Raw genomic sequence first — 15,906 nt, 5'->3', positions numbered from 1 at the left:
GCCAGGCCGGTCGTTTTCCTCGGCGGTTCGACTTGCGGCACATTGGAATAGCCTGGTCCTGAGCCATTAAGATTTCCTTCTTAAAGAATGTCCATCCCTCCTGGACCCTTTTGCCCTTCAGGACTGTCTCCCAAGGGACTCTCTCAACCAGTGCCTTGAAGAGGCCAAAGTTTGCCCTTCGGAAGTCCAGAGTGGTGGTTTTGCTGACCACCTTCCTTGCCTCACCAAGAACTGAAAATTCTATCATTTCATGGTCGCGAAGCCCAAGATGGCCTCCGACCGTCACACCTCCCACCAGTCCTTCCCTGTTCATAAACAACAGATCTAGCAAGGCTCCTCCCCTGGTTGGTTCACCTACCAGCTGTGTCAGGAAGTTATCTTCCACACACTCCAGGAACCTCCTAGATTGTTTACTCACTGCTGTGTTGTATTTCCAGCAGATGTCTGTCAGCACATGTACCCGTGGCGCTTTAGGGACATGGTTTATTGGTGGACTTGGCAGTGTTAGGTTTACGGTTGGACTCGATGATCTTAAGGGTCTTTTCCACCCAACATGATTCTATGATTCTATGATTCTATTCCTTCACGTCTTCAGAGAAACAGTCTCAGCGTGGCCAACATGGAATTGCAGGGATTGTGCCTTTTTCTTTTCTCCTTTCTATTGGCAGAGTAAGGGATATGAATCAAGGTTTTGTGCTAATGCAATGGCAACATCAAAAGCTTTAAACCCTGATCTTATGTTTTCTAACACATATTAATCTTCTGTGTTGACTGTTTCCTTACATTGCGAGGGTAAGTTTCTAACTAATGTTCAAACAAGTTGCTCTGAGCTTGTTTGAAAAGGCACTGTGGCTATGAGGAATCTCCACAGACAATGAAACAAAAGAGAAGAATTCCTCCCTCTTCACTCAGCCTTTATGCATGCAGGATTTTTAACATTTTTATTATTAATTTTTTTAATTTTAATATTACAAATTAATACATATGGGGAAACAGATCGTCTCAGCAATAAGAGTGTCAGCAGCATCTGAGACTGAAAGATGCAGAGAAGCAGGGCTGGCAGCTCTAAGGTCTCTGTTGCCCCAGGCAAAGCAGCAAATCTCCTGTGTGGCATCACCCACACATCTTTACTGGATATTTAGCTGTCCCTAATGTTTTGCTGCACTTGCTAGCCCCATTGATAAGGCTGGCCTTGCAAAGGTAAATACCTCAGGATAGCTCAGTGACACTCTTTATCTCACAAGTAGCCTTTCCTTCACAGCTCAGAACCCTGCTTATCAGATGTTGATAGTGTGGCTGCTTTTACTTACTTTTTTTCCTTGGTCACTTTATTAGATTTTGATCTAGGCCTGAAGTTCATAATTTGTGTCTGTATATTTTCATAAAACATCTGATTGAGGACCAAATTCTGCTCCAATTACTCCTATATGATATGATTCAAAAGAGTTACATAGGAATGGATTAATTTAGTTCCATGTAGGGACTTTAGTTTAGGGCCTCATTACGAACTTTGGAGTCCGCATAGGAAGTTATCAACAAAATAATGGTTTTTATCTTCCTCAGAAAGCTACTTGAGTGGAGATGTGAAACTTAATTCTGCCATTATTTTCCTACATTTGTTTCTAAGTTTGTTTTTCACAGAAGCAAAATTGTTTTTCAAGTAGCAGACACTATTCAGAGAGGCAGACTTCTGTTTTCTGTGGACAACTTTTTACAATTATCCATAACTCCAGAGGTATTAAGACCACTCATTCAAGCTGCTGAGTAATTTTTATTACCTCAGTTTTACAGAACACGCAGCTATCAAGACAGACTGAAAAACGTGCATATGCTGTCCTATACAAAAACCACTCTTTGCATGTAGCCAGTAACATCCCTTGCAGTACCACAAAGCATGTTGTAAACATAAGCCAATTACATTGCCCCAGGATGGGTATCTCAACTGCAAATTCACAAACAAGGAAACCAAGACCCAGAAAGTTTAACTAACTTGGTTAACAGGAAGTTTGTGGTTAAGACATAGACTCTAGAAATCTTCACCAAGTTCCTCATGCTCTAAGTACTGGGCTGCACTTCTGAAGGGACTTTCCCCTGAAGCACTGCTTCTTTGCATCCTCTCTCTTGGCTATCTGCTGCAGACCATTTGGTCCCTGTCTGAGTTTCTTTGATTATTTTCATTGACTGTGGCTGCATCAGCAGAGGCAGTTCATCTCTTTGTTCTGCATGTACAAGCAGGAGGTTCTCTTTTAGGGAACTGTCACATATCACTTGCTAGCTCCATGTGTACCACCATAGTTATGAGCACTTCGGTCCAGGAAATTTTAAGGTGAGCCACTAACAAGCTGTCTCTGTATGGGAGCTTTGTCTAGAAAGCTGGAATGCAAAACACTCCAAGGCCTGAACTGCCTCTGACAGATGAGCCATTTCTAAATGCTTTTTATATATCACAGGGTAAGAGCAATTAGCACAGTTCAGCTGATGTGCAGCAAGGTCATGCCTAGTTTGTCTCAGTATCTTCAGCCCTAAAGTCCCAGCAGAGCATGCATTGGGCCGTTTTGAAAATTGGGCTTTTGTCTGAAGACAGGTCAGCCTGCATCTGCTTCCCCTTCAAATCTCCCCCAAAGTACAGACATCTGGACTTTTTCAAAGACATGGGAGCCAATTTGGCATGTAGCTCCAAATGTTTCTCAAAATCTTCCCCACAAACCCTTAGAAGTACAGACCCTTGTGCTCATGCTGTTCTCCATGTGCTGAAATAAGTGGAATTACACCACTGTAAGATAGACATGAGGGGAGGAAATGGGCCCGTGAGAGGCCCTTCTGGATAGCAATGGTGAAAATGAAGCCGTTTATCATCCTACTGCATGGTGATGAGACTCTGCTGCCAGGCTAATAAATACTCTGATCCAGCATGATATGGATGCACTACCAGATGTGTTCTTGTCTGCAGGGGCAGCAGAGGGATTTCAAGGTCTGCAGTGGGTCTGCTGGAGACAGAGGAATTATTAACAGTGTTAGCAATTTGAATAGTTAAATTGATGAGGGGCTCAGGGAAAATGTCAGTAAATTAGAAATCATTAGAGAAATTTTGAAAAGCATTAAGGTTGAGAATTTTTTTAAAGGACGTGTTTATTACAAAGATGACTGAACCTTGTCAGAAATGAAAAGACATTTTGTAATATCACTTGACTGAAAGAACAAGGGCATATATATGTCTGTAAGTACACACACACACACATTCACATTCACAAACACTGGCAAACTTTTAAAAGAGCAAAGTTTCAGACAAGCAAAATGACAGCAAGAATTTGAACAGGATGGGGAGTTGAAACAGAAGCTTTTAATTGCTTCCTGATTGTTTGGGTCAAGTATTGAATATGATAAAAGGGAAAGCAGAACAACATGATTTTCTGTTTGATTCTCCCTCCTGCTGTTCTGTAAATGGAAGTGGTGAAGCACTGAGAAGGCGGGTAGGGGAGACAGGGGTTTGGAGAGAGGAGAGAAAGAAAAGGCTTCTCAAGACTTTCTACTTTTGTGCATGAAAAGTTTGAAATATTGTAAAACTAGTTATATTAGGAGACATGTACTGCTGTATTGTCTGAATGTCATGAATACCTTTTTTTTTTTTACTATAATCAGCAGAAATCATCCATCTCTATAATGTTTTCTAACCTCTTGATTAGCACAAAGTTAATTTGGTGCTTATCAGTCCAAAGCGAGGGGAGCATGAAATTAAGTTAGGGCCCAATCTTCATCTCCTTCCTTCACCAACTTCCTTTTGACATAATCAGTCATTTTGTAGAATAAGGAAGGAGTTTAAAATATATGAGGACTTTATGATTTCACCTATTACGGAGTATTTCCATGTTATTCAACGCAGCATTCTTCTTTTGTGCATTTTATTCCTCCCTCGCCCAAAAACCTTCTGAATGCTCCCTTAAATACACCAGGTCCAGTTTGGCTCTGGTGTAACTCTCTGGCTTTCCAACTTCCTTTCAAATAGAAAATTAGAATTTTGGACTTTGTTCTAGTAATACCAATAGATGAATTGATGTTGAATGTAAGTGTTTCTTTTCCAGTTTTATGACAAGCCACAGTGGTCAAGGAGTACCTTCTTTTAGTTTCAAAGGCTGAACCTTTTTATCCCCCTTAAATTGTAATATTCCCATACTGTTGTCTACAGGAGTTTGTCTTTCTCTTCTGCATCAATATACAGCACAGGCAGGGAGGCTGCACTTCTGAAACAGCCACGTGGAGTCTTCAAGAGGCAGCCTGAAGCTATGTGAGGAGTCATCAGCAGGGTTTTTCAGTGATTATCACTCTCCTTAGTCTCCCTTGGGGTTTGTGCAGCTGGTGGAATGCCGCTTTAGTGAACGTTAGCTATGATGAACGAATTCCGTATGGGTTAAAATAAGTTGGGACATAACCTCATGTCCTCCTAACAAGGTTTTCCTTCCATAGAAATTCATTGCACATTTCTGAATCTCCTTCTCTCTTCCCGCATCCTTTTTGCCTCTTAGTGAAGCGTGTTTTAAAGGGACGTTGTTCAAAGATATTTTAGTAGAAGCGAGTCACTCTGCATGCAGAGCTGCTCCATGTCCCAAACTTATTAAAAACAATAAGGACTTCGCACACTGAAAACGAGGCTAACAAGCTCAAACTTTACAATGCAAAACATACCACAATCTTTCTTGCCCCTATTGCCTTTTCTCCCCCTGTTTTCCCTACAAGATTAGCGGATGCTCCCATTGTAGAGACTTTAAAAAGAGCAGGTTTTTGAGGCCACTTGGAACTGCCTTTCTTGATACACCTGATACCCCTACAGAAAATCTAATTTGCAGCATGGGGCTTTGTAATTTCTTGCTAGAACAGCACAAAATGGAAGAATAACTCATCCAGAAGGGGGGGGATTATGTAACAGTAGTGAAGGAGTATCAGCAGAGACAGTGAAGATCCTTTGGAAAGTCATGTTGCTGGTTCTGCAGTGCCATACACACGCTAATTGGTTTCAAACAACAGGGAAATACATTGCCAACAAGCGGAAGAAAAGAGAAGGAGGAAAAAAGCTTGGTATTAACACAGCTCACCTAAATTCACTCAGACAAAAAGGTATATTGCAGCTGAATAAAATCCTCCTGTATTGCCCAGGCTCCATCTCATGAATGCCTGCTTTTCCTTCTCCTTTCCTTTTCCATAGTATTACAGGCTGTGACAAAAACAGTATTTTTGGTGTCACTGGTGTACTTCAGCCATTGAGAATGAAGAATGAAGCATTTGGCATAGGGATGCGCACAGCCTGTTAAAAGTCACGTCAAACAGGAGCAATACAGTTGAGTGCTGTGAGATGCACGACACACCACGTTAAGGATTTGGTGTGAAAGTGTGCCAAGTTAATGGAAGCTGTGCACTCTCCTCAGAAAGAACTCTCATTAGCAAAGCAAAGGAACTGCTGACAGACACACTGAGGAAACTTTGAAGGTTGATGCACTGGATTGGGAAACCTCATTAATTATTCCAACACATGGATGCTCTAAAGGTGCCACAGATTTCCACTGGAGAATAGGGTAGACAGCCCTATACAGCCCTCTTTGTCCTAGTATTGGGGTATATGAGGATGGGACTAGTGTGAGAATAGCAGTGACACTCAGTGCTGTATACAGCCGCTCTAGGCTGCTCCTTAACTTTAAAACAGCCACAGTAAAAGCACAGATAAAATATGCTGCCAACCAAGAGAAAAGGGTACACAACCACAGGCTCAGGCTGGAGAAAAACCAAGGAGGAGAATTGCCGTGGATAGGAGCAGGAGATGAGTGGGAGAGCCAAGGAGAGAAGGGTAGAGGAGCGCTGCTGCAAGAATGCCCCCCAGGTCCTTGTTTGCCCTATCATTTTTTTTTATCCAGTATGAATTCTCCCTGCTGCTGCTAATGGTATGGGGATTGTTGTTTCATTGATCTATCCACCATGATTTCCATGTTTGCCTCCTAAATGATTACCGTTATCTAAGAATCTGGTGTACAATTCAGCTGCAATTGCTCTAACATGCAGTATTTCTTATCAAAAATGTACTTATCATTACATCATCTCTCTAGAAGCCTTTTAAATTTCTTAGTTTTCACGACACTACAGAATGCTATGTCATCTAAAAATGGAGTCACTTCACTGTTCATAAGTTCTCTGAACATTCATTCAGTAAATATACCAAAAGCATCAGTCCTAGCATGATGCCTTTCACCATTCTCAGTTAATACTTAGCTGTTTTGAAAAATGATATATTTCTGCTCACTGTTTAACTCTTAACTAATTTCTAACAAAGGCATTTTACCCTAAAGATCTTAATTTTCTTAATAACACCTTCTGATATTATTTATCACATCTTGCAAGCCATGGCCACCCAGTGGGAGCAGGCATTTGGGAACCATGGGATTGTGACATCCGGACTATGTCACGCTTGGGCAGGCTGGAAGCTCTCAGAGCATGTCAGTGTCCTGCCGCCTTGGCCATGCTTTCTCCCTCCAACATGAAAACCTCTCTGGTTAATAAACTATCTTTCACAAATGAAAACTTACAAAATCAAAGATGGCACCTCAGAGAAACAGTAGCAGAGCTGGATATTGAAAATTGGAATTTACTGAAAGAAAGTGAAGATTTGAAGGATGGGTACTGGTGACTGCAGGCCAGTACAAGCTGTTTGAGGACATTAGTAGGAGACCTACACAGAGAAGTGGATGATGCCAGGGACACACTGAAAGACAATGAAAACAAAATCAAATAATTAGAACTGTAGAATAAAAAATTGGATTAAATCAATGGAGGTCATGGAAATGTCCTGCCAGATTTTTCCATACTGGGATAATAAAATGTATCAAAAGATAGATCTATTAGATGTGAGAAATATGTTTGTAAATGAGAGGCACTTGGAATGCTTGCAAATCAGACTGGAGTGGAAGGAGAAACTGTATGAGCAAGAAAAGCTCTGAGCCCACCAGTTAAGGAACATATTAGAAGAACTTCACAAACTCAGGGAAGTTCAGAGGAATTGCATTGTGCAGATGAAAGGACAACTAGAAGAATTAGCTGAGGAAGCTGCACTTTTGACAGTAGCGAATGAGAACAAATCCTGGGTGGGCTCCTCCTTACTGCGTAAGTCTGCTGAAGCCAAACTTCTGGAGGACTCTCTCCCTGTGCTTAAAACCCCAAATTTCTTCTGTTACATTTGGAATATCTTAAAGCTCTTGCTGTTAGTTTGCTTTAGACTTCTCAGTTACTATTTTATCAGCAACAACATTCCACTATTGTTTAGTAGCAGTATATTTGATATACTGGTGCAAATCTTGTACCCATACTTCATTATTAAAAATGAAGGACTATTACCATTTTAAGAATAGCTATAAAGGCTCTGCAGAGCTGTCCACATGAATTTAGTAATCTCCCCTTGTACTGTTTTTGGCTATGATAAATTTCTTCACAGTAGCTTGTATGGTGCTACATTTTGGATTTGTGCTGAAAACAGTGTTGATAAAACAGGGATGTTTTCATTATTGCTGAGCAGTGCTTACACAGAGTCAAGGCCTTTTCTGCTTCTCACCCCACCCCACCAGCGAGCAGGCTGGGGATGCACAAGAAGTTGGGAGGGGACACAGCTGGGACAGCTGACCCCCACTGACCAAAGGGATATTCCAGACCATATGATGTGCTCAGCAATAAGGCTGGGGGGGAGTGGAGGTTGGCATGGCTGCTGTTGCTCAGGGACTGGCTGGGCATTGGTTGGTTGGTGGTGAGCAAGTGTTTTCTTTTGCATCACTTGTTTTTCTTGGTTTTGTTTTGTTGTGGGGTTTTCCCCCTTTTTTTGTTGTTTGTACTTCTCCCCCCCCCCTTTTTTTTTTTATTTTTAAACTCTTTATCTCAATGCACAAGTTTTCCCATTTTTACCCTTCTGATTCTACCCCTAATCCTGCTGAGGGGGAAGTGAGCGAGCAGCTGTGTGGTGCTGAGCTGCCTACCAGGGTTAAACCCCAACACCCCTTCTGAGCATTAATACATGAGTTCATGTGGGGGTTTTTAGAAATTAAGTAAACTTTAGGTTCTAAGCATAGCTTTTTTGTAATTAGATTGTTAACTGTGAATATATTTTATAGTAGATAGCTGCACGTAGTAAAAACCCAACAGAGAACTCACTGCCTCAAGCAAAGGAGACAAAAAATTTGTAGTTTGTGCTAATCTGACTGAAAGTGGGCAATGTACAGTACTTGATCCTGGAATCCACTTCCCTGCTAGACTGCCAGCTTCTAAGATTTTTCACCTATGGGTCACATTGCAGAGTATATCTTTTCTCCAGACTTTGGGGAAAAGCATGGAGGAATTTAAAGATGTGGGAAGGTTTAGGATGTTAGTTGAGGTTGGTTAAGAAGGACTTTCATTGGTGGACAGTAATTCAGGTAGTGCATATTTACATTTGGCTAAAACCTTTTGTTTGTGCATCTAGAGACAACAGGCACAGAAACTTTTTTAATACAAATAAATAAATACATGCCATTTTGTGGATGGAAAGTTAAATCCTAAAGACCAACATGGCAGCTGGCCAACTGGTAATCATGCTGAGCCTTCAGAATTATCCCTGACATTTATGCACAAAGCAGGTAGACAAAGCTTGCCAGGCAGGAGCTAGCAAACAAACAGTACACTGAACAAATATGATACAGGGAAAAAAAATCTTAGACGGTGAAGGGAAAGCTGTGATTCTGGGACATCATATTCACTTAGCTTCTAGCAGTGGCAGTGGAGAGAAATTCCAGAACTTAAAAGCCTAGAACAACCCCTTAATCTCCTTCGTGCCTGTCCTGTGTGAAAAACCACCCTTTGAAATCAGAAGAGATACAGTCTAGAAGAGGAAAGTTTGAGCATGAAGAAATTGGGCAACGCTCAGAGGTAAGGTGAAGTCAGAACAAAGAAGGTTTCTATTTAAGATGCTAAACTGTGGCTCAGAGGAACTAAATTTTCTTCCTGCATCCTTCCTCCTTTTCCTCTGGCAAGTCGCTTAATCTCTCCGTATCTTGGTTCCCCAACCGAATAATGAGGCAGTAATATTAAATAGTGTATTTCTTTTCATATGTGAGAGCATTTGTTTGTTTGCTTGTTTTAAACTAGAATAATTTTACAGAACTGAGGGAGGGAATGATAAATAGTTGAACGAGCAAAGTGGAGGGGGCAAAAGAGAAGGAGTTGTGGCAAAGACTGAGGTTAGGAATCTCTTACTCTGGATCAACAACATCAGTCAGAACAGTTTATGTACACATAAAAATGGTTTAATCAGAGGAAATGCCTGGTACAATTAGGACCCAATCTAAATAGAGACCTTTAAGTACTATTGGTATTGGATAATACTGAGAGGTGAAGTACCTATAAGGAGGTGGTATTTGTGTCAAGGTAGTCTGAACTGTATTACCTGGCAATTCATTGACAATTGCAGCTGTGCAAAGCCAGGCTGATGTTACTTAATTCTTGTTGCCCAGTGCCACAGGGAAGGCTATGAGAAAAACAGATGTTCAGTGGGGTCAAAGTTAAAAAGGAAACATGGTCACAGAGAAAGGGTTCCAGAAATATGTCCTGAGAAGAGTCACAGAAGATAGCTCGGCAATGGGGTGGATGATAGCTTTGTTGCCCTTATTTTTCAACAGATTTTCTCAACTAGTTCAGCTGCTGTCCTGTATGCATAACACACATGAAATCTGAGAGTGGCTTACATAAAATTTTAAAGCCTTCTGTAGGAACCAATGGCAGCATTACAGCTTGCAAATGTATTTACAGTATGAAATTGTTACTTCACGTAACACATAAATATGTGGTGAATTTTGCACAGAGAGAAAACAAATCTCTCTCTGTTTTTGATAAACTGTTTCAATAGCAGTATTTATAGATCATACAAAAATAAGTTTTTTCTGTTAAACCAGGGATAAAGAACCAGAATAAGGCAAAAAAATCACATATGTAGTACTGTCCTTTCTACAATTTGCAGTCTTTATGAATGATGTATGGAAGGCTCAGATAATCCCATGATGTTTCTGTCTTTCCCATCTTTATTTTAGGAAAAAAAAAAGAAAAAAAAGAAGAAAATTATGTGCTTGATCATCACAAAAAAAAGCAAAGTCATATTTTTAATTCACACATTTTTCATGTTCTGAATGTAGCTATAGGGCTGAATTCCTGCAGGGGAAATCTGTACAGTTACAGTCAGGTGACAACACCTTTGTGTTGAAGATACCGTATGTGCCAGAAAATACACAATGGTATAAGCAGCAGAAGGGAAGCCAAGCAAGAAGTGACTTGAAACAGGAATGTGAGGATATGTGTTACACAGATATGTTATATCTGTGTGTTATACAAACTTGTTCTTTCTTTACATTTATTACAACTTCAGTTAAAACCACAGTTACAGCAGCAATTCTTTGCTTTTAAACAGCAATTTTCTTAATCTGAAAACTTTACATACAAAGATGATGAAAACTAGCTTTTCTTACCTGCCTTATTTCATTTTCTGTCTTTGATTAAATTCATTACTTTTTCTGGCATTCATTCTGTGCAATGTGTTCACCTGATTCGTGTCAATATAAAACAATGCTAGAGTCGCATAGTAAAATGTGACCCTCGCTGAATTTATAATCTTTAACCACTTTGTCGGTCTTTGTATAACCGCAGACCGAGAGGAAACAGATAGCATGTATATAGTTCTTTTTTTTTGCTAGCTCAAAACTGGTTTTGCTGATTAACTACACAGTGTTAAGCAAAAGATCTTAAGGGAGAACTGAGGCATTTGTCATGGTGTTGAACGATGTTGTGAACGGGGTGACCCTTGGTGTGAGTATGGGGTGTGTTGAGATGGCTGTGTATGAGCAATTTGTTATATGCATTTGTTGGAGGGGAAGTGTCTGTTATGTTTTGTTGTTGAACTTGTTTGGGTTTTGGTAGCCACAGCTGGTATTGTGCAGGGTGTCGGCTGTTACACAAGATGTCTGCTGTCGTGCCTGAGCAGTGGGGAGCCTGGTCGGAGATGCATTGCTGGAGGACCCCTCAGTTACTGGGGTGAGTTCGAAAAGATACAAAAAGAACTACTGCGCCTGTGCAGCCAGGAGGTGGAAAGTTTTTTAGGGAGAACACGCCTATTATGAATATGTAACTAATGCTAGACTATAAAAGAAACTGTGGTGTTTTTCACAGCGCGTGTCTTGGTAGAGCAGCGGCTCCCGGCGTGGCCAGCGCTGTTTGCTTGCCTTTATTCATTTAATAAATTGTAAACTTTAATTAAAATCCTGTTTGGGACCAAATCATTTATCACAATTCTTTCCAAATGCATTCTTGCAGACAACTTGAGGTGTACATGAGGTCTCATGAGGGTTTATATGCATGCATGCTTCTGCAGTTATCCTAACTAGAAGACCATTGTGTGTTAACAAGTTAGTGATCTACAGAACAGTTAGCCTGAGAAGTTTTAGGCTTGTGCTGTGCCCTACATTCAGCTTGGTATTCAGGCCTGTGGAGTGCTGCACATAAATACCCTTTGGCCTCAGGGGAAACCTAGCCTGCTAATTGTAATGAAGGAGCCTGTTGGCAACTCCCATGTGGCACCAGTGATTACACCACCTGCATGCCCTGTACCTTAAAACACACTTCCATTTTTCTAAGTCTTTCTCCAGTCTTTCAGAAGATAGAAAGGAATGAAGTACAATTTCTAAATATTTGGTTTGTAATTTCTTCCTGTAAATTACAGTATGTATATTACATATTGCAGTAAGTGCTGCAGACCTTGACCAAAAGGACCTTTTGTGCTAAGCACTCTATGCATGTTTTTTGACACAGAGACCCTGGCCTTGAGCATGTAGAATTGTAACATGCAACAGGTGTGTTAGTATTGCCTTGTTTGGGAGTGGGGAGGCAGTGTGGTGAGATCAAATTACTTATTGAATAGAGTCTATGGAAACTGAACGTAGATCTTCAGCAAGTTTAACAAGATGAATTTTTCCTCAGCACTGTCTCTAGTAACCTAACAACTTTGAGGCTGTTGGAAGAAACCTGCTAAAAAGTTGCCAAATGTGCTGCATTTTCAGAGGTGCTGCACTCCTGCACCTTCTGTTTAATTCCCTGAGGCTGAATGAAGTAAGGCAGCTCTGCAGGGAAGCAAAACTGCTGTCCCTCCCTTGACAGAGCTCCAGACCCTCTTTGTACATCGGTGCTGGCTTCAAAGGAGGCTGAGGATCTGACCACAAAGAAACCAGAACCAGTACGCATAAGAATCCTTTCACTGCAGGCACCAAGTGTATTTCTGTGCAACTTACCCTGTTCCCCATAACCTGTCACATTCAGCAAGAAAGGCTCTGGAGGAAAGATGAAAATAGTAAATCAGGCTATTGTATTATTTGAAAATAATCTTTTCCAAAGGGAATATAGGCTAGGAACTTTTAAGAAGATGGGACTTCAGAGCTGACAAGTGTATCTAGCGTGTCAATGTGGTAATGAAGTTAGTTCTGCACTGTTTGGAAAACAGCAAATTTCCTTGCAAGGTTTGTGATTAAACATCTAACAGAAAATAATGATTTCCTTGCAGGCACTTAGGTACCAAATATAAAGACACAGAGGGAGAGCCAACCAGAGAAAGAACCTGCTAAATATCACTGTTGAAAGCCACTATTATCGTACAGTCCTCATAATATTAACTGTTAATTACAAAAACTAATATCTATAAAATTTAAATACCCAGTGGGAGAAAGTATGACATTTAACTTGCAGAATCCCTTCTCCCTTCAATCCTTTTACACACATAAAAAAATTGGTGCTTATTCTGTAAAAAACAGCAGTTGGAGAGAGAAGAGAGAGAGCATATTGATTTGCATGTATATTTTGTTATCAGGGAGGAGCAACAAATTAGCTAAATTACAAAGGAGAAAAACTGTGTTTTGCTGCATATAAGCAAAGATTTCTATAATGAACTTGAGTAAGCAGAAGAGCAATGTTTGCTTGCCTGGGGATGGAGTGAGAGAGAAAGAACTTCTACCCATTACTATGAGTGTGGAGAACTGTACCTTATCTGAACCAGTGGGAAATGTTTATTATGTTGAGCAGAGATTCACATTTGTACTACTTGTGCCTACACAAAATACTAGAACAGATGGGAAACATATGAACAAACTGAGTATGAAATATTTGGAAGAAATCTGAAAACATTCGGGCTTGTTAGCATTACTCTAAAATAATACCCTTAACTTCTTGAAGAAAGTTATTGCTTCTTCCTGTCTCATTTCACTCTTATTTTTCATCGTTTCTCTCCTTCTGTGTCTTAATTTGTATTTTGGTGAGGGGAAATCTGGTGAGCGGATAAAAACAATTCCTTCATTTTTCTACATATTTATTTTCTTTTCTGAGGAAAAAAAGGAAAAGAGAAGAGAAGAGAGAAGAGAAGAGAGAAGAGGAAAGGAAAAGAAAAGGAAAAGAAAAGAGAAAAGAAAAGACAAAAGGAAAAGAGCAAACAATAAATGAAATAATACATGGAAAATTGTACAGCACTTGAACAGGATTCCTACAATATCTACTCACAGACTGGCATGGTTCTAGGTACAAACATGGATATCACAACTGAGAATGCTGCGCGTCCTCCTTTTGTGAGACTAGAATACCAAAATCTAAGTTGCCTTAGTCTGTATTTTCAAATAACAACTTCTGAATTCTGTCTTTACAAAAATGAGGCAGCAGGGAATTCTCCTATTTGAAAAATAATCTAGATAAAAAAGGATAATCTGAATAAATAAAAAAGATGTGAAGATTTCATTTGCTAGACTTCTCTCTAGAGAAGAGAGCAGCTTCTTTTCAAATAAACACACATGTTGATTTATTCATAATTACTGTGTGTGGGTATTTTTGCCAATCAAACATAACAGGTATACATTGTAGAACAACTTCAGGAGGAGTTGAGAGGATGCAACTCAATGAAAACAAACATGTCACCACACTTAGGCAAGAATAATGAATGCAAAAACATAAGGTGAGGAAGGACAAGCTAAGTAACAGCATGACAGGAAAAGATTTGGATGTTAACATAGATCATAAGCTGAACAGGAATAAACAATGTTATGCTGCTGTAAAAAAGGCAAACCCTTATTGCAATTTATAGCTGGTGTTATCACCTACAAAACATTTAGTAATTCTTTAGCTCTCCTTGGAGCTGTCTGTGCCCCAGCTGGGATGGTGTGTCCAATTTTGGATACTTCCATGAAGGTACAGTCCTATTGGGAGAAAACCAGAGGAATACAACAATAAATATCAGGCTTCATAAAAGTATACTTATAAGGAAAGGCTGAAGGAATTGGGTTAAGTTTAGACTGACATTAATCTGAACAGCTGAACTTCAGAGAAAAGAAAACTAAGAGGTAGAACAATAGCAGCTTTCAAATACATAAAAGGTAATTTCAATGAGATCAACAAGCTGTTTTCTCTGTCTGTCATGGACAGGACAGAGACATTTTGCTCTCATAACTGTTTGCTCATCACTTGTGAAGTGCTGTCTGGAAATCGACATGTTACCCAAATAACACTAAATACAGTCTTTGCACTGCTACGATTTTCCTGGTGCATTAAAAATACACTTAAGAATTACAATTTGGGAAAAGCATGGCAGAACTGGAGAAAAGGGAGAAAATCTTCATATAATTGTAGATTGCTCTCCTCTGAAGCAGCTGGTGTCTGAAATTGTTTTCAAAGAACCTTCTCACCTCTGTGCTGAATGAGCCTAGAGAAAAACCTGGCACAAGCTTCATTTGAAATGAAGTAACTCACATTTTGGAGTGGACTGTGTGATGAAGATGTAGTTATAAAATAAATAATGATTCAGCTCTAACTTTCAATTTTGTCCTTATTAAGTTGCTCAACCAGGTGTTGAAGCCAATAGAATTTGCTTTTCCTCTGTTGGAAAGCTATTTTGAGTGCAGCGTGACTGAAGAACAGCCACTTATTAGCTGCTCGGCAGTGCTCTCGGCTTTTCTGCTAGAATCCCCCGCAATTGCTCGAACAACACTTTTGCCAATACTCATTTAGCTCAATCAGTAGCTATAACGCTGGAGTATGAAATTATGCGGTGGTTGCGATGGTGGTAAGTTGCCTGCTGTTTTAACATCTCTGTTTCATGGCCTGGTGTCAGGAGGGATGCAACGATGATTTTGAGCTTCAGTTTGTATTTAATTCTTTTTCTCTTCAGTCTATCCGATTGAATTCCCTAGTAGTTTCAGTGCAGTAGTATGCATCCTAGCTGAAATTCCTGAGTAATGTTGTTGTGTGCTGTTACAGAGTTGCCACATTTCATGCTGGAGCTATCTTTCCTTTGTGGTGATGGGGGATGTAATCCTTCCGCATCCCAACTGGACTGTGAGGATTAATTAAAGTTTGCAGTGCACTGTGAGTACCTTGCATGCTATTGAAGTGGAAATTATTGTTTTTTACAGCCAGTCTGAATGCCATCTGGGATTTCCATGTTACTGTTGTACCTCACCAAGCTTGAGCTGGTACCACGAACAAAAGATTAGCATTGCACTTTGTTGTTGTGTGTTTGGTGCTATGCCCAGCACCTATATAAGGCCACATACATCCTGAGAAGCTGTGCTTGGCACACGAGGACTCCAAGGGCTTTTCTGTAGCTTGAAGCCTAAAACATCCCTTTCCTTATTCTGCATTTCCACTCTGGTGTGGGCTGGATCCACAGAGCAGTGGATCCCTTTGGCCTTCTCCACTGTCACCCTTGCCTTCTATTAACTTCAAGTTAGCTTTGGGAGACTGCGTAAGAAATTATGGTGGAATTGGGCTCTGCATTTTGCAAAAAATGCTTTTCCCCATGCAACAGAATTGTACCTTTGTGTGGCATCTGAAGTCCTA

Source organism: Harpia harpyja, chromosome 16 (genome assembly GCF_026419915.1).
Source record: "Harpia harpyja isolate bHarHar1 chromosome 16, bHarHar1 primary haplotype, whole genome shotgun sequence".
Taxonomy (NCBI): Eukaryota; Metazoa; Chordata; class Aves; order Accipitriformes; family Accipitridae; genus Harpia; species Harpia harpyja.
Note: the sequence above shows the minus strand (reverse complement) of the source record.